Source organism: Podarcis liolepis (assembly GCF_965112155.1).
Source record: "Podarcis liolepis genome assembly, chromosome: 2".
Lineage (NCBI taxonomy): Eukaryota > Metazoa > Chordata > Lepidosauria > Squamata > Lacertidae > Podarcis > Podarcis liolepis.
In genome coordinates this window covers 103,945,884-103,959,246 of record NC_139555.1, presented here as the reverse complement: position 1 = coordinate 103,959,246, position 13,363 = coordinate 103,945,884, and the positions used below count along the sequence as shown (strand labels likewise).

General features: G+C 44.6%; 2 long non-coding RNA genes across 2 annotated transcripts in view; both read left to right on the top strand.

Moving 5' to 3' along the window:
* The window catches only part of LOC310702212, a 610,091-nt gene that overhangs the window by 173,985 nt on the left and 422,743 nt on the right, over positions 1-13,363 (top strand). The window lies entirely within an intron of this gene.
* The window catches only part of LOC310702228, a 34,930-nt gene that overhangs the window by 316 nt on the left and 21,251 nt on the right, over positions 1-13,363 (top strand). The window lies entirely within an intron of this gene.

Here is a 13,363-nt window from a genome sequence, read left to right as displayed (position 1 = left end):
GCTGAAGGCCTGTAGCCCTTTTGCTTTGCTTGGTGTGTCTGATAAGATTGCAAAAGAAGAGTCAGGTTACTCGGCCCACGAATGGGATCGATGCAAAAGGAATTATTGCCCAAAGCAGCGTTAATGAAATGGCTGGGGGAGGCAGGCCCAGGCCTCAACCTGATGCCTGAAAGCAAGAACTTTGCTTGAGACCCACTTCGTGTTACACTTCTACTCCCGTGTGTGTTCGAAAGGTCACCGAATGTAGCGCTGAGATTGTGGCGGCAGCCATCTTCTAACACCTCTTCCTCTCTAAAGGCTTATGAGGTGCAGGGTGTGTTGGTGTCAATGCAGAATGGAAGTCACCAACCCTGTGAGGCCCATGGGAGCATTTCGACTTTTGAGCAAGTGCTGCGGGCGCCACATAGGAACATTGGTCCATCTGGTTTAGTTTTGTCTACACTGACTGACTCCAGGGATTCAGGCAGGGAGTGCGTTCCTGAAGTTTTGGACTACAACTCCCATCAGCCCCAATTGCCGTGAACAATGGGCAGGGATGATGGGAGTTGTAGGCCACAATATCAGCAAAGCGCCATCTTGGCTACTCCAGATATAGAACTCATATGGTTGGGTTTTTCATAAGAAAGTTTTTTTTAAAAAGAGAAGAGTGTTTCCTTGGTTTGTTTTAGTGTTTGTTTTCCATGACCCTTGGATGTTGAGTCATTGGGCTCAGTAGCACTATTCTTTGCATCCTACTAACCGAAGCAGATAACAGTCATTTCCAGACACTTGTGTGATAAGAAGGAAAGTTTAAAGTGGCCATATTTAATGTGCTCTGAGAGAAATATTCCACGCCTGTAGATATGAACATCAGACTTCGCAAACCTTTGGTATCCTGGGTGAAGGTTGAGATAGGATCAGTGGGGTTACTCTCGCCTCATTGGTGATGCTTTCTACACCTTTATTTATTTATAAAATATCTATATACCACTATATACCATATCTATATATTACTTGCCAGGGTACATCTTCAGGATTTAGGTCCCTCTCAAGAATTTAAGAAGTTAAATCTCTCAATGGGAAGATGGATAAATTCTGCAAAGTGCTTTGTGGTTTTTGCTACAATCAAGCGGTGTGTAATTTTATTAGATACATAAACAAGTTCCTGCATTGCTGGGTGTTGGGCTAAATGACCACAGGGACCCTTTGTAACTCTGCATTTCTATGATTCTATGATTAAATAAATGAATGCACTTAAAACATTAAGGAACCATACAGCTTGCCATTTCACATGCTAGCAAGGCTATTTTTGAACTGCTAACAATGCATTGAAGAGAGAGCATTGGTTTGTTTGTTATTATGTTATGTATTTTTGTGTTTTTATACTGGAAACCAAAAGGGACGTGGGTGGCGCTGTGAGTTAAACCACAGAGCCTAGGACTTGCCGATCAGAAGGTCAGTGGTTCGAATCCCCGCGACGGGGTGAGCTCCCGTTGCTCGGTCCCAGCTCCTGCCAACCTAGCAGTTCGAAAGCATGTCAAAGTGCAATTAGATAAATAGGTACTACTCTGGCGGGAAGGTAAACGGCGTTTCCGTGCGCTGCTCTGGTTCACCAGAAGCGGCTTAGCCATGCTGGCCACATGACCCGGAAGCTGTACGCCAGCTCCCTTGGCCAATAAAGCGAGACGAGCACCACAACCCCAGAGTCGGTCACGACTGGACCTAATGGTCAGCGGTCCCTTTACCGGAAACCACTCTGGGATTCTCGGATGAAAGGTGATATATATAAATTAATTAAATAAATTTCATTCTCATTCATACCCACCCACCCCTAGTTAGCAGCCAAATACTTCCACAAAGCAGGCCCTATATTTCTTTAGCCCAAACCCAAACAGATGTTTTACCTCAGACAAATCACTTTCTGGCGAATGAACCAGGAAACCACACTCTTTTCACATTTCTCCGAGATGCTGATGGCCATCTTTCCCTCTACTGCCATATAAGTGAAGTAGAGCATCACAAATCTAATTAATTGTTGGAACTTTCCTTTTTCTTTTAAGAGAGAAGTTTTGTTAAAAATGATTCTGGAGATGAAAGAATTTCTGAATGGCTAAGAACACAAAAACATCCCCATCCAGAGCAGCTTCTTTTAAGCCATTAAAAGATATTTAGATGAGCTCTGAGTTATTCATGTCGAGCACCATGGGGCCTTATTACAAACATGGCTTGTTTTGCCCAGTGAAGACCACCCGTGAGCGGCTGCTGGCACTTAATTGAACCCCCTGCCTCCCAGTCCTTTGAAGATCATGTCAAGATAATGAAATTTCGTCCTCTTCCCCACCTACTCTTCTTTTCCCACCCCCTCATTTGTGCCTAAATGTAACATGCTACATCGCCTGGGCTGAATCAACCGGCAGATTTATAACTGAGATCCGGGAAAGAAAGAGGCTAGGTAATTTGCTGGGGTAGCTCAGTTCCTTCCTAAGGGACCCACAGGCAGTGATGGGGACTTCTCCTGTGACTCTCTGAGCTGAGCAAATGGGCTCCTCTTGCGTCTGCTGCCGTTAAGCTATTTTTTCACCTTCCACATTCAATATTCCATTGGGGGGTGAGAACACTGGTCACACATTCGTTCTGCTACACACTTCCCCCGAAGTCAATGCTAAAAGCTTCCATTCTGCAAATAGCAAGAACAACTCCCTGTATGGAAGCTCCACTGTTCTTGATTCTCATGCTTCTGCTTAAGGGTGGCAAAAGGCGGAAAGAAACCTGTCAGCCTCACTCAAGGAAGGAGACAGTGTCTTCTCCCAGATGTTAGCTGGTTACAGTTGCCATCATCCCTCCCCAGAGATTATGAGGTTCTCTGGGGCTGATGAAGGTTGGAGTCCGACAACATCGGGATGATGATGATGATGATGATGATGATGATGATGATAATAATAATTTATTATTTATACCCCACCCATCTGGCTGGGTTTCCCCAGCCACTCTGGGCGGCTTCCAACAAAATATTAAAATACAATAGTCTGTCCAACATTAAAAGCTTCCCTAAACTGGGCTGCCTTCAGATTTCTTCTAAAAGGCTGGTAGTTGTTCTTCTCTTTGACATCTGGTGGGAGGGTGTTCCACAGGGTGGGGGCCACTACCGAGAAGGCCCTCTGCCTGGTTCCCTGTAACTTGGCTTTTCGCAGTGAGGGAACCGCCAGAAGGCCCTCAGCGCTGGACCTCAGTGTCTGGGCGGAATGATAGGGGTGGAGACGCTCCTTCAGGTATACTGGGCCGAGGTTCCCCCAACCCTGCCCTAATGGAAAGCTGTGGTTTCATGCTGGGATAACTCTTCTATGGTTGCACTCCTTTTCTTTCTCTTCCAGCACTGGCTCTTGTTTTCCTTCTCAGGCAGTAAGGGGATATGGATGACTTTGTGCTTGATAAGGACACAGAATCTGACCAAAGTAACGGTCTGGCTGCAGTCCTGCAGATTCTGCTTTTTTATTATTAGAATCCCCGTGGCAAGAATGCATACTCAGAATGTCTTAACAAGGAAGGCAAACTAATATCTGCTCAAAATAAAAAATTCCTTCTAGTAGCACCTTAAAGACCAACTAAGTTAGTTCTTGGTATGAGCTTTCGTGTGCATGCACACTTCTTCAGATACACAGATGTGATGTAATGTGATGGTCAGATTCTGTGTCCTTATCAAGCACAAAGTCATCCATATCCCCTTACTGCCTGAGAAGGAAAACAAGAGCCAGTGCTGGAAGAGAAAGAAAAGGAGTGCAACCATAGAAGAGTTATCCCAGCATGAATATCTGCTCAGTGATCATAGAATTGTAGAGTTGGAAGGGACACCAAGGGTCATCTAGTCCAACCCCCTGCAATGCAGGCACCACAGCTGAAGCATCCAAGACAGATGGCCATCCAACCTGTGCTTGAAAACCACCAATGAGGTTTGCATATACAGTTTTGCATATGAATGCGAGAAAAGCCTTATTACAACAGATCAAGGCCTGTCTAAGCCAGCATTCATCGCTAAATTCCCAGGAACTGGCAGACACAACATCAGAAATTGGCTCTTGGTCTGTCAGTGAACCAGGACACCAAAGTCAGTCTTAGGCTAGCCTATACAGTGGTACCTCAGGTTAAGTACTTAATTCGTTAAGGAGGTCCATACTTAACCTGAAACTGTTCTTAACCTAAAGCACCACTTTAGCTAATGGGGCCTCCCGCTGCTGCCACGCCGCCGGAGCACGATTTCTGTTCTCATCCTGAAGCAAAGTTCTTAACCTGAAGCACTATTTCTGGGTTAGCGGAGTCTGTAACCTGAAGCGTATGTAACATGAAACGTATGTAACCCGAGGTACCACTGTAGTTTCCATTTGAGAAGTTGGAAGCAGTTACTCTGCAACCCAGAGCCATCTACTGTACGTTGCCTTCTCTGACATAATTTGGACTGGGATCCTTGGAAAAACTGGAAAATTTTGCAGTGGCAGCACATCCAGGTGAGGTATAAGTGGGGAAATGCAAATTTGAGTCTTTTGGAGGAAGCCAAGACTCTAGTGAAGACCACTAATGGAATATCGATTGGCATGGGAGAGGAGCGGCTAACCTTTGACCCTTGAGATATTAGCCTGGAGAAGAGGAGGTTAAGGGGTGATATGATAGCCATGTTCAAATATATAAAAGGATGTCATATAGAGGAGGGAGAAAGGTTGTTTTCTGCTGCTCCAGAGAAGCGGACACGGAGCAATGGATCCAAACTACAAGAAAGAAGATTCCACCTAAACATTCGGAAGAACTTCCTGACAGTAAGAGCTGTTTGACAGTGGAATTTGCTTCCAAGGAGTGTGGTGGAGTCTCCTTCTTTGGAGGTCTTTAAGCAGAGGCTTGACAACCATATGTCAGGAGTGCTCTGATGGTGTTTCCTGCTTGGCAGGGGGTTGGACTCGATGGCCCTTGTGGTCTCTTCCAACTTCTATGATATTGCTAGACTCCTATTACTATTGGCCATGCTGTCTGGGGGTGATGGGGGTTGGAGTTCAGCAGCATCTGAACTCATCCCTTGTACAGCTGTTATAGGTCACCAAAGCAAAAAACGAACTCTTGTCAACCCGTGAAAGACTTTGGAAGAGTGACTTGAATTTTACATCCAGGTGCCACTTGGGATGGTTCGATGCATACGAAGCGTTCCCATCTGAACTTGTGGTGCTCTTTGTTGTGCGAGGAAGGCTTTGTCTTTAAAGTTCTACCAGTTCAAAGATTTAGAGTGTCAGCCTTTTATGCTGCCTTTTTATTTGCATGTGCTGCTGGGGGGCTGCCTTGGGAGTCATCTTCGTGGCAGCTGCCCACATTCATGATTCAGCATGAGCGCCACTCCCTCCCTCGGCTTGGCAGCCTGCAGTCATCCCTGTCAGCCACAGGTAGGGACTGGGGGGAAAACTGCCAATGTTGGTTTCTCTGAGTTTTCTCATTTTCTCATTCTTCAGTTCAGTTTGCTCCATTTCTGCACCAGTTCATCATTTTTTAAGTAAGGGAAAAGAAACACCCACCAGCATTTTAATGTACAGTTCCAAAAATATGTAGAATGTGAATGTGTGTTTTGATTTGTTTAGCTTATTTGCTTCTTTTAATTTTTTGAAAGTTTTAAATAGTTTTTAATGTCAGTTTGCATCTCTTAGTGCAGAAAGTATTGATCTGATGTGTAGAGATCTTTCCGATTCTAATTAATTCAAGAGGGTTCTGGAAGCTTCTCTGTGTGAAAGAAACAAGCAGAAGGTTCCTGATGTTTGGGTTATACCTTCAGAGAAGCTGAGGACAGCTGGTTTAAACCGGTTCTCTTACCTCTTCTTTCAAGGTCATGCGGACTATAAAAGTGCCAATCCTGAATGTATTGGATTTGTGACCATTATGCTCATTTGCCTTCAATTGCAGTAAAGCTCTGCTGGATGAAATATAATTGCCTCAGGTCTATTTTTGGGGAATCCTGCAATGTGTTTTAAGTTTTTACTTTGCTAACTGTACATCCGAGTTCTGCTCTGGATCAATATTGAGTAGAATTCCATGACATTTAACTCTTTTTAATTGGTCACTTAATTGTTTTATTCTCTTTGAGGTCTTTTTTTGTTTTTGTTTTTACAATCAAGTGGTTATGAAATAAATAAATTTCTTATACCTATTTATTTTACCAAACAAGTGTATGGTTGTTGTTTTTTTGCAAGCAATTTTCCCAAATAGAATGCATTTTCTGTGTTATTTTCACCAGTATCTGAATTTTAATGTCCATTCCCCCTGATAGATGCCTTTTTAAAAACCAAATTTTGAGGGGTTTGGAAAACTATTGCAAAATTCGGAGAAGTGTGAATTTCCTGACATTTGGTTATATTGTTTTGGGCACCTCCAGTTGTACAGTTGGGGAGCGAACCAGCTGGTCTAAAAGTAGAATGTAGGTGTTGCAGGAACACATCTGGACACTCTTATTGAGGCACCCAGATGTGCGCTTAGGAGCTGGACTCCGGTGTGCTCGACCCATGTTTTGCAATGAGGGTCAAAAGAGGAGAAAGGTCTTTCCAGTAGCTCATTTTCAATTGTCCTCCTGAAGCATCTATGGTTCAAGCAATGAAAAAAGAAGCAAAGATCTTTCCCATCTGCCTTGCTTTTCAGGGCTTGTGGAGTCACAACGGTCTCTAAGGTTGGGGAGGTGGCTCCGGCATAATTTAATACTTTCAATAGATAAACTGAGGGGCTTTTATCAGATAAAAATGTAAATTCAGCTTGACAGAAGGATGTTCAGTGAGAATGCACATACTTAATTGAAACAAAAAGAGCCTCAATTAAAAAATCCCCCCCAAAATAAACTGTAGCAATTTGGATTCAATGCCCATAGAGACTGAAAATCTATGGTGAGGACTGTTTGTATTTAGCATGCACCCATCTTGAATGGTGCAATTGTGAGAATGTGGCTCCTGGAACAATCTAAAACTCAGTTTTCAGTTCTTTTGAAAATCAATTTCCCAATCCTTCTAGATGCAGAAATAAGCTTGGAACAAAATACATGCGCTATGCCAGATCCAATCTCAGAAACCAAACTGTTTTAAGGGTTAGGTTGAAAACCTTGTGACTTTAACTTTTCTACCTGCTGCCCTGTGATCCCACATCACTATTTCATTGGTATGCATTGGTCTGCTTGCGATTTATCACCAGAGGAAATCTTCTCGGCGCAGAGTTGCAAGTAATCCTTATTAAGATGGAGGATTTTGATGCTCAGTTGTGATGCAGAGCCAATTACTTTCTGGAGTTTGCTTGGCAAGCCTTAAACTCCGGTAGTATTACAGTGCTATGCGAGGTTATATAACAGAGACATTAGTTGGAGATCTGTGGAACAAGAGGTGGGATTTTATACTTCAGTGGGTCTGAGGCTGATTTTTGACATCTCCTCCAGTTGTTTAGACAAGTTCATTAGAACCAATGCACAGGTTTACAGATAAGTGTTTTAAATAATGCCTTTTTTAAGAAAAGGGAAAACAGACTTGTACTTTGAGAACGATTTCTTAACAAGGCAAAAATCCTTGCCTAAGCTGTTTTGGGACATTCAAGAAAGAGAATGCAACTTGAGCGATCTCAGACTGTGTACAAGCCATACATTTAAAGTAGAGTGGTACCTTGGGTTACATACGCTTCAGGTTACACACTCCGCTAACCCAGAAATATTACCTCAGGTTAAGAACTTTGCTTCAGGATGAGAACAGAAATCATGCTCCGGCGGTGCGGCAGCAGCGGGAGGCCCCATTAGCTAAAGTGGTGCTTCAGGTTAAGAACAGTTTCAGGTTAAGAACAGACCTCCAGAATGAATTAAGTTCTTAACCAGAGGTACCACTGTACAGGATTCCCACCAAAGCATAATGGGAACTGAGGTTTACCCCCTTGCAGAGCTACAGTTCTCAGCAGCACCTGGTTCCCAAGATTCTTTGGGGGAAGTCATGTGCTTTAAGGGTAAGCTGTGAATGCAGCCTTAGTTACTGTAGTATAAGTGCAAGGAAATCAGATCTCTAGGGAGACAGTGAGCTCCCAGGGGTGTTGAAGGGGCTCCAAATGACTCTTGCTGAGGTTACATGTACACACACAAACATGTAACATTGATTACATGGTTGTTGTTTTCTATTTTTTAAATTATTGATTAAAAATTTACATATCTATACAAACATTATATGCTATCTCTTTACATATGAAGAAAAAGAAAATGATGTAGAGAATAGAATTTTTTTTTAAGGAACCAAAGAGATGAAAATAAAAAAATAAAGAAACAACAAAGATACAAAGTAAAAAATAAATCAAAAGAGGAAAAGCAAAGACAACATTATTTACACAATAAAAGTGTTTGACACAATCCTTCCCATCCTTCTCATTATGCTTTAATATAAACATTCTTTTTAAACACAGATTTGTATTGTATATACTTTCTACTTTGTATATATTCCTGTAATCACTTTCTTTACAAATATCACTCAACGTCTGCTAATATGGAATATTTGTACAATTGTACAGTTTAGAATACCAACGAAAAACAACCATGTAAATTAATATTTTAGACCATTATAACCGCTTAGAGGTTTTTTGTTCTAGGAAGTGGCATATAAATTTCGGTCATTTATATAAATAGAACAAATCAAGTGATTGACAGGTGTGCTACCTGACCGTCAAGCCTGGCCTATGTGGGAGAAGGGATGGAATGGCCAGCTTCTCCCCCCTGTGTATGTCATTGAGTTTTCAAGCCAAAGTACCTGCCTCTTTCTCTCAGCATCCGCCATTTTGAAAAAGGCTGAGAAGCTGTGAATAGAGTAGAAAGGAATTCCAGAGCTTGATCTCTTGTAAATGTAATCCTGCCCACCCGCCCAGAGCAAGCAGCCCTAAAAGGTTATGAACTGGATGCAGACCCACATATAAGATTACCTCCCAACGAAGGCCCTTAGGGGCCATTCATATGCCATGAATAAAACATTCTTTGTGTGGAGGTTCTGAAGATAGTTCTCCCTTTGACGTTCTGCTCTGTCAAAAAGAGGAACGCCTGGGACCGAAAAGCATTTTGAACTCTAGACGCTTTTAATCTGTGCACACTGGAAGCAAAACATGAATTAGTGATATGAAAATTTATATTGATGAAGAAAAAGAAAAGACCTGGGGGAAAGAAATCAATATAGTTTGATGAAACATAGCACTGTGCTCACTTACCAGGATAAATAGAAAATCTGCGGCAAGGTGTCGTTGTTCTGTTGTAGTGTATAATTCATACTAAGGCATCTGAGCCTTTACAACTTCACTTCGGGGGTCTGAGGAAACGTTATTTATGCGACTGAAGGTGTCTCCCTGTTATGGAGAGTTATGGCAGCTTTCGGCCTCCAGTGATTCAGAGATGTGCTTAAGGTCAGAGGGGACCTTTGTCATTTTGGTACATGGATCCTTAGACAGATCTTGCCTCCTCCTAGAAAGCCAGCCAGCTGCCATGTAAGCTGTGTGTGTTCCTCAAGACAGAAGTCAGTTAACGTCTCCCACAAAATGCTTTATCCTAGGCCCATCCTACCCATCAGAAACTTCATTCACATCCTGAGCTGATATATAGAGAAAGAAGAAGAGTTTGGATTTGATATCCCGCTTTATCACTACCCGAAGGAGTCTCAAAGTGGCTCACAATCTCCTTTCCCTTCCTCCCCCACAACAAACACTCTGTGAGGTGAGTGAGGCTGAGAGACTTCAGAGAAGTGTGACTAGCCCAAGGTCACCCAGCAGCTGCATGTGGAGGAGTGGGGACGCGAACCCGGTTCACCAGATTACGAGTCCACCACTCTTAACCACTACACCACACAGGTGTACACCACACACCGTGTTACGGTCCGGTTTACGGGCGGTTGAAGTCCTGGCGGAGGACGTCAGGAACGGGGGCAAGATGGCGGGGTGGGAGCAGGAACGAGAAGCCAGGAGTCTGGAAGTCAAGGGTCAGTGAACCGGGAGTCAAGAAGCCAAGGGTCCGAGGATCAGGAAGTGTGTTGCTGTGGCAAAGAGCCAAAGGGAAATGCTGAGCTTATATCCCTTCCCAGCTCTTGCCACCAGGTGCTGTGAGTTACCAATTGGCCTCACCTGTGTGGCCACACCTTGCCTCTGGAGAACCAACTCAGGAAAGCCCCAGTCTTGCGAAGCCCTACTGGTCACAGGGCCTGGCTCCCCCACACACTCCTGACAGTAAGAACCCCAGGATAGGCACTCTTCGCAGGCAAAGATTCATGATGTTCATTTTGGGGAGAGCATGAGCCACCTGTTTGCAGTGTCCTGAGCAAAGCAGAATGTCTTCAAACATTTCCTTTCAGGTCTGTGAAAGGCAGCTGTACATTTAAGCCAGGGGTCGCCAATGTGGTACCTCCCAGATGTTCTTGAACTTCAGTTCCCATCAGCCATAGCCAGCCTGGTCAATGGTCAGGGGTGACAGCAGTTGCAGTCCCAATAAGGAGTTGTACCATGCTGGTTGCCGCAGATTTAAGCAATTGCGCTTTTGCCTAATAAACTTTTTGCTGGGGCTGGATGAAATTTGTAAGCATAGCATCTCCTTCTGAGTGGATAAAAATCTGCACAATTTCAGGCAAGTAGGTGCTGGGGAGCTAGTGTGTGTGTGTGTGAGAGAGAGAGAGAGAGAGAGAGAGAGAGAGAGAGAGCGCCAGTGTGGTGTAGTGGTTAAGAGCGGTGGACTCGTAATCTGGGGAACCGGGTTCGCCTCCCCGCTCCTCCACATGCAGCTGCTGGGTGACCTTGGACTAGTCACATTTCTCTGAAGTCTCTCAGCCCCACTCGCCTCACAGAGTGTTTGTTGTGGGGGAGGAAGGGAAAGGAGAATGTTAGCCGCTTTGAGACTCCTTCGGGTAGTGATAAAGCGGGATATCAAATCCAAACTCTTCTTCTTCTTCAAAATTAACCTCCTGTGCAAAGGTAACATTCACATTTATTGCTCTATCCATTTTTGCTTTGCCTCTGGTGCTGCCCAACATAGAATGCAGCCCCTCGAAGCCTGCCCTAATGGGACCGTGCCTCTTGTTCCAAAAACAGCCCCCATTCCTGTACTAGAGGCATGCCCTTCTGACTCTGGAGTGTGAACGCACCTGTCTCTTAATAAAAGTCTTATGAGGTGCCATTTGTAAGAACTTCAGCCAAGGAATTTGAATGGCCCTCCCAGTGTTGCTGAACTGCAAATCCAATCTTCCCCAACCATTGGCTTTGCTGGTAGCCTTCATAACACAGCAAAATCCGGTGCCCCACAGCTGCCCCACCCTTGGCTTAAGCAAAGCATCTGCCTCAAGTTGCCTATTCTGATGAGAGCAACAATTGCAAGTGGATATAACTTAAGAAGCTGAAAACTATGAGGAATAATAAATGCAGCCATCATTGTGTCCAAGGGCAGGGAGATAGTGGCCAGCCTTATTCCTTGGCCATCAATCATTATATGTATCCTGACAACGTTCATTGAGTTAACTACTGGCGATGAGTGATGCCACTCGATGCTGATCTTCTGCACCCAACCAGCTATATTTTATAAAGTTGAGCCAAGTTGCCTTCATGTAATGGGAAAACCGTTGTCCAAAGCAGGCACCATATCCGCTTCCTTGATATGAATTAATGAACACTGTGGATTATTAACTTGACGCTTAGGATCTTTGGTGGCTTACCGTCGATAATAATGTGGGTAATGAAAATCATTAGTAATATAATTTTCTTCTTCAGTTTCCTCCAATATCTCACCCAGCTTGTCAGCATCTTTGGGCTATAGGACATCTCCTACTCTATTATTCCAGTTGATTTATGGAGATGAGCTTCATCTTTTTTGATCAGCCTCTAGACCATTTGCTCGGATTTCTTTTTACCTCTCCACGTAGCGCAGCTTTTGTGTGAGAGAGATAAAATGTCAGTCGACTGCCCACACAGAGAGACCACATAACACCGGTCTTGAAAGATCTACATCGGCTCCCAGTACGTTTCCAAGCACAATTCAAAGTGTTGGTGCTGACCTTTAAAGCCTTAAATGGCCTCGGTCCTGTATACCTGAAGGAGCATCTCCTCCCCCGTCGTTCTGCCTGGACACTGAGGTGCAGCGCCGAGGGCCTTCTGGCGGTTCCCTCACTGTGAGAAGCCAAGTTACAAGGAACCAGGCAGAGGGCCTTTTTGGTAGTGGCGCCCGCTCTGTGGAACGCTCTCCCATCAGATGTCAAAGAGAAGACAACTACCAGACTTTTTAGAAGAAATCTGAAGGCAGCCCTGTTTAGGGAAGCTTTTAATGTTTAACAGACCATTGTATTTTAATATTTTGTTGGAAGCCACCCAGAGTGGCTGGGGAAACCCAGCCAGATGGGTGGGGCATGTATAAATAAACAAATAAATAAATAGTCCCTGGGAAGCCCTAAATGCAGGACCTGACTGCAACACTCTGCTCGCTTGCAATTCTCAGCATCTGGTATTCAGAGGCACAATGCCCCCAGCAGTCGAGGAAGAACATAGCCATCATGACTAGTAACCATTGACCATCGTCTCCAAGGGTGGAGCGAATGAGAGAAGTCCAACACGCCAGTCCTCTTTTGTGAGGCTGTAGAAAGATCTGCAGCTGGTTCCTCATCAACAGTGGAGAGGGCACAGGGGAGGACTAGGTAGGCTTTTGGTCTGATCCATCCCATCAGAACAGTTCTTATGTGGTCAGTTACAGAGCCACAGTCCCCCACTGCATTCCCCCCCCCCATATACCCCGGACAGTGGTACAAACTGCCTCAGCCCTGGAGCTGGTGTTATCTCCTCCTATCATTTCAAAAGGAAGGGAGATGGTACAAGAATGGGGTTGGGGGGAAACCTGGAAATGAGCGTTAGACTACTGCTCCACCCTCACTTCTGCCCTGTTACCACGAGCCCCACAGGGTATAGGAACAGGTGTCTACTGACACCCGGCTCCCTCACCTCTCTGGATTGCAGCCTTAAGATACACATATGAAGGGGGAAGAGATGAACACCTGGCTCATGGGTAGGGAATCTGTGGCCTTCCCAGATTTTGCTGGACTACAACTTCCATCATCCATAACCATTGGCCAGGCTGGTTGGGGTTGATGGGAACTGGAGTGCAACAACATCTAGAAGGCCACACGTCCCCCCCAACCCTGTCTGAGACAGAGCAAGGAACCTGGTTAGTAAGTGCATTTGCCAAGGAAGGCCCCTAATGCAGAATTTGGCTGGTTTTTTTTGGTTTTCACAGTCTTTTTCAGCAGCAGTGGTGCTTCATGGCAGAATGCTTTGGGGCAGCACTGATGGGTTCAGAGGGCTTCACTTCGGTTGTGCAGCAACTTACACAAGACCAGCTGTAGTTAGTTTCTGT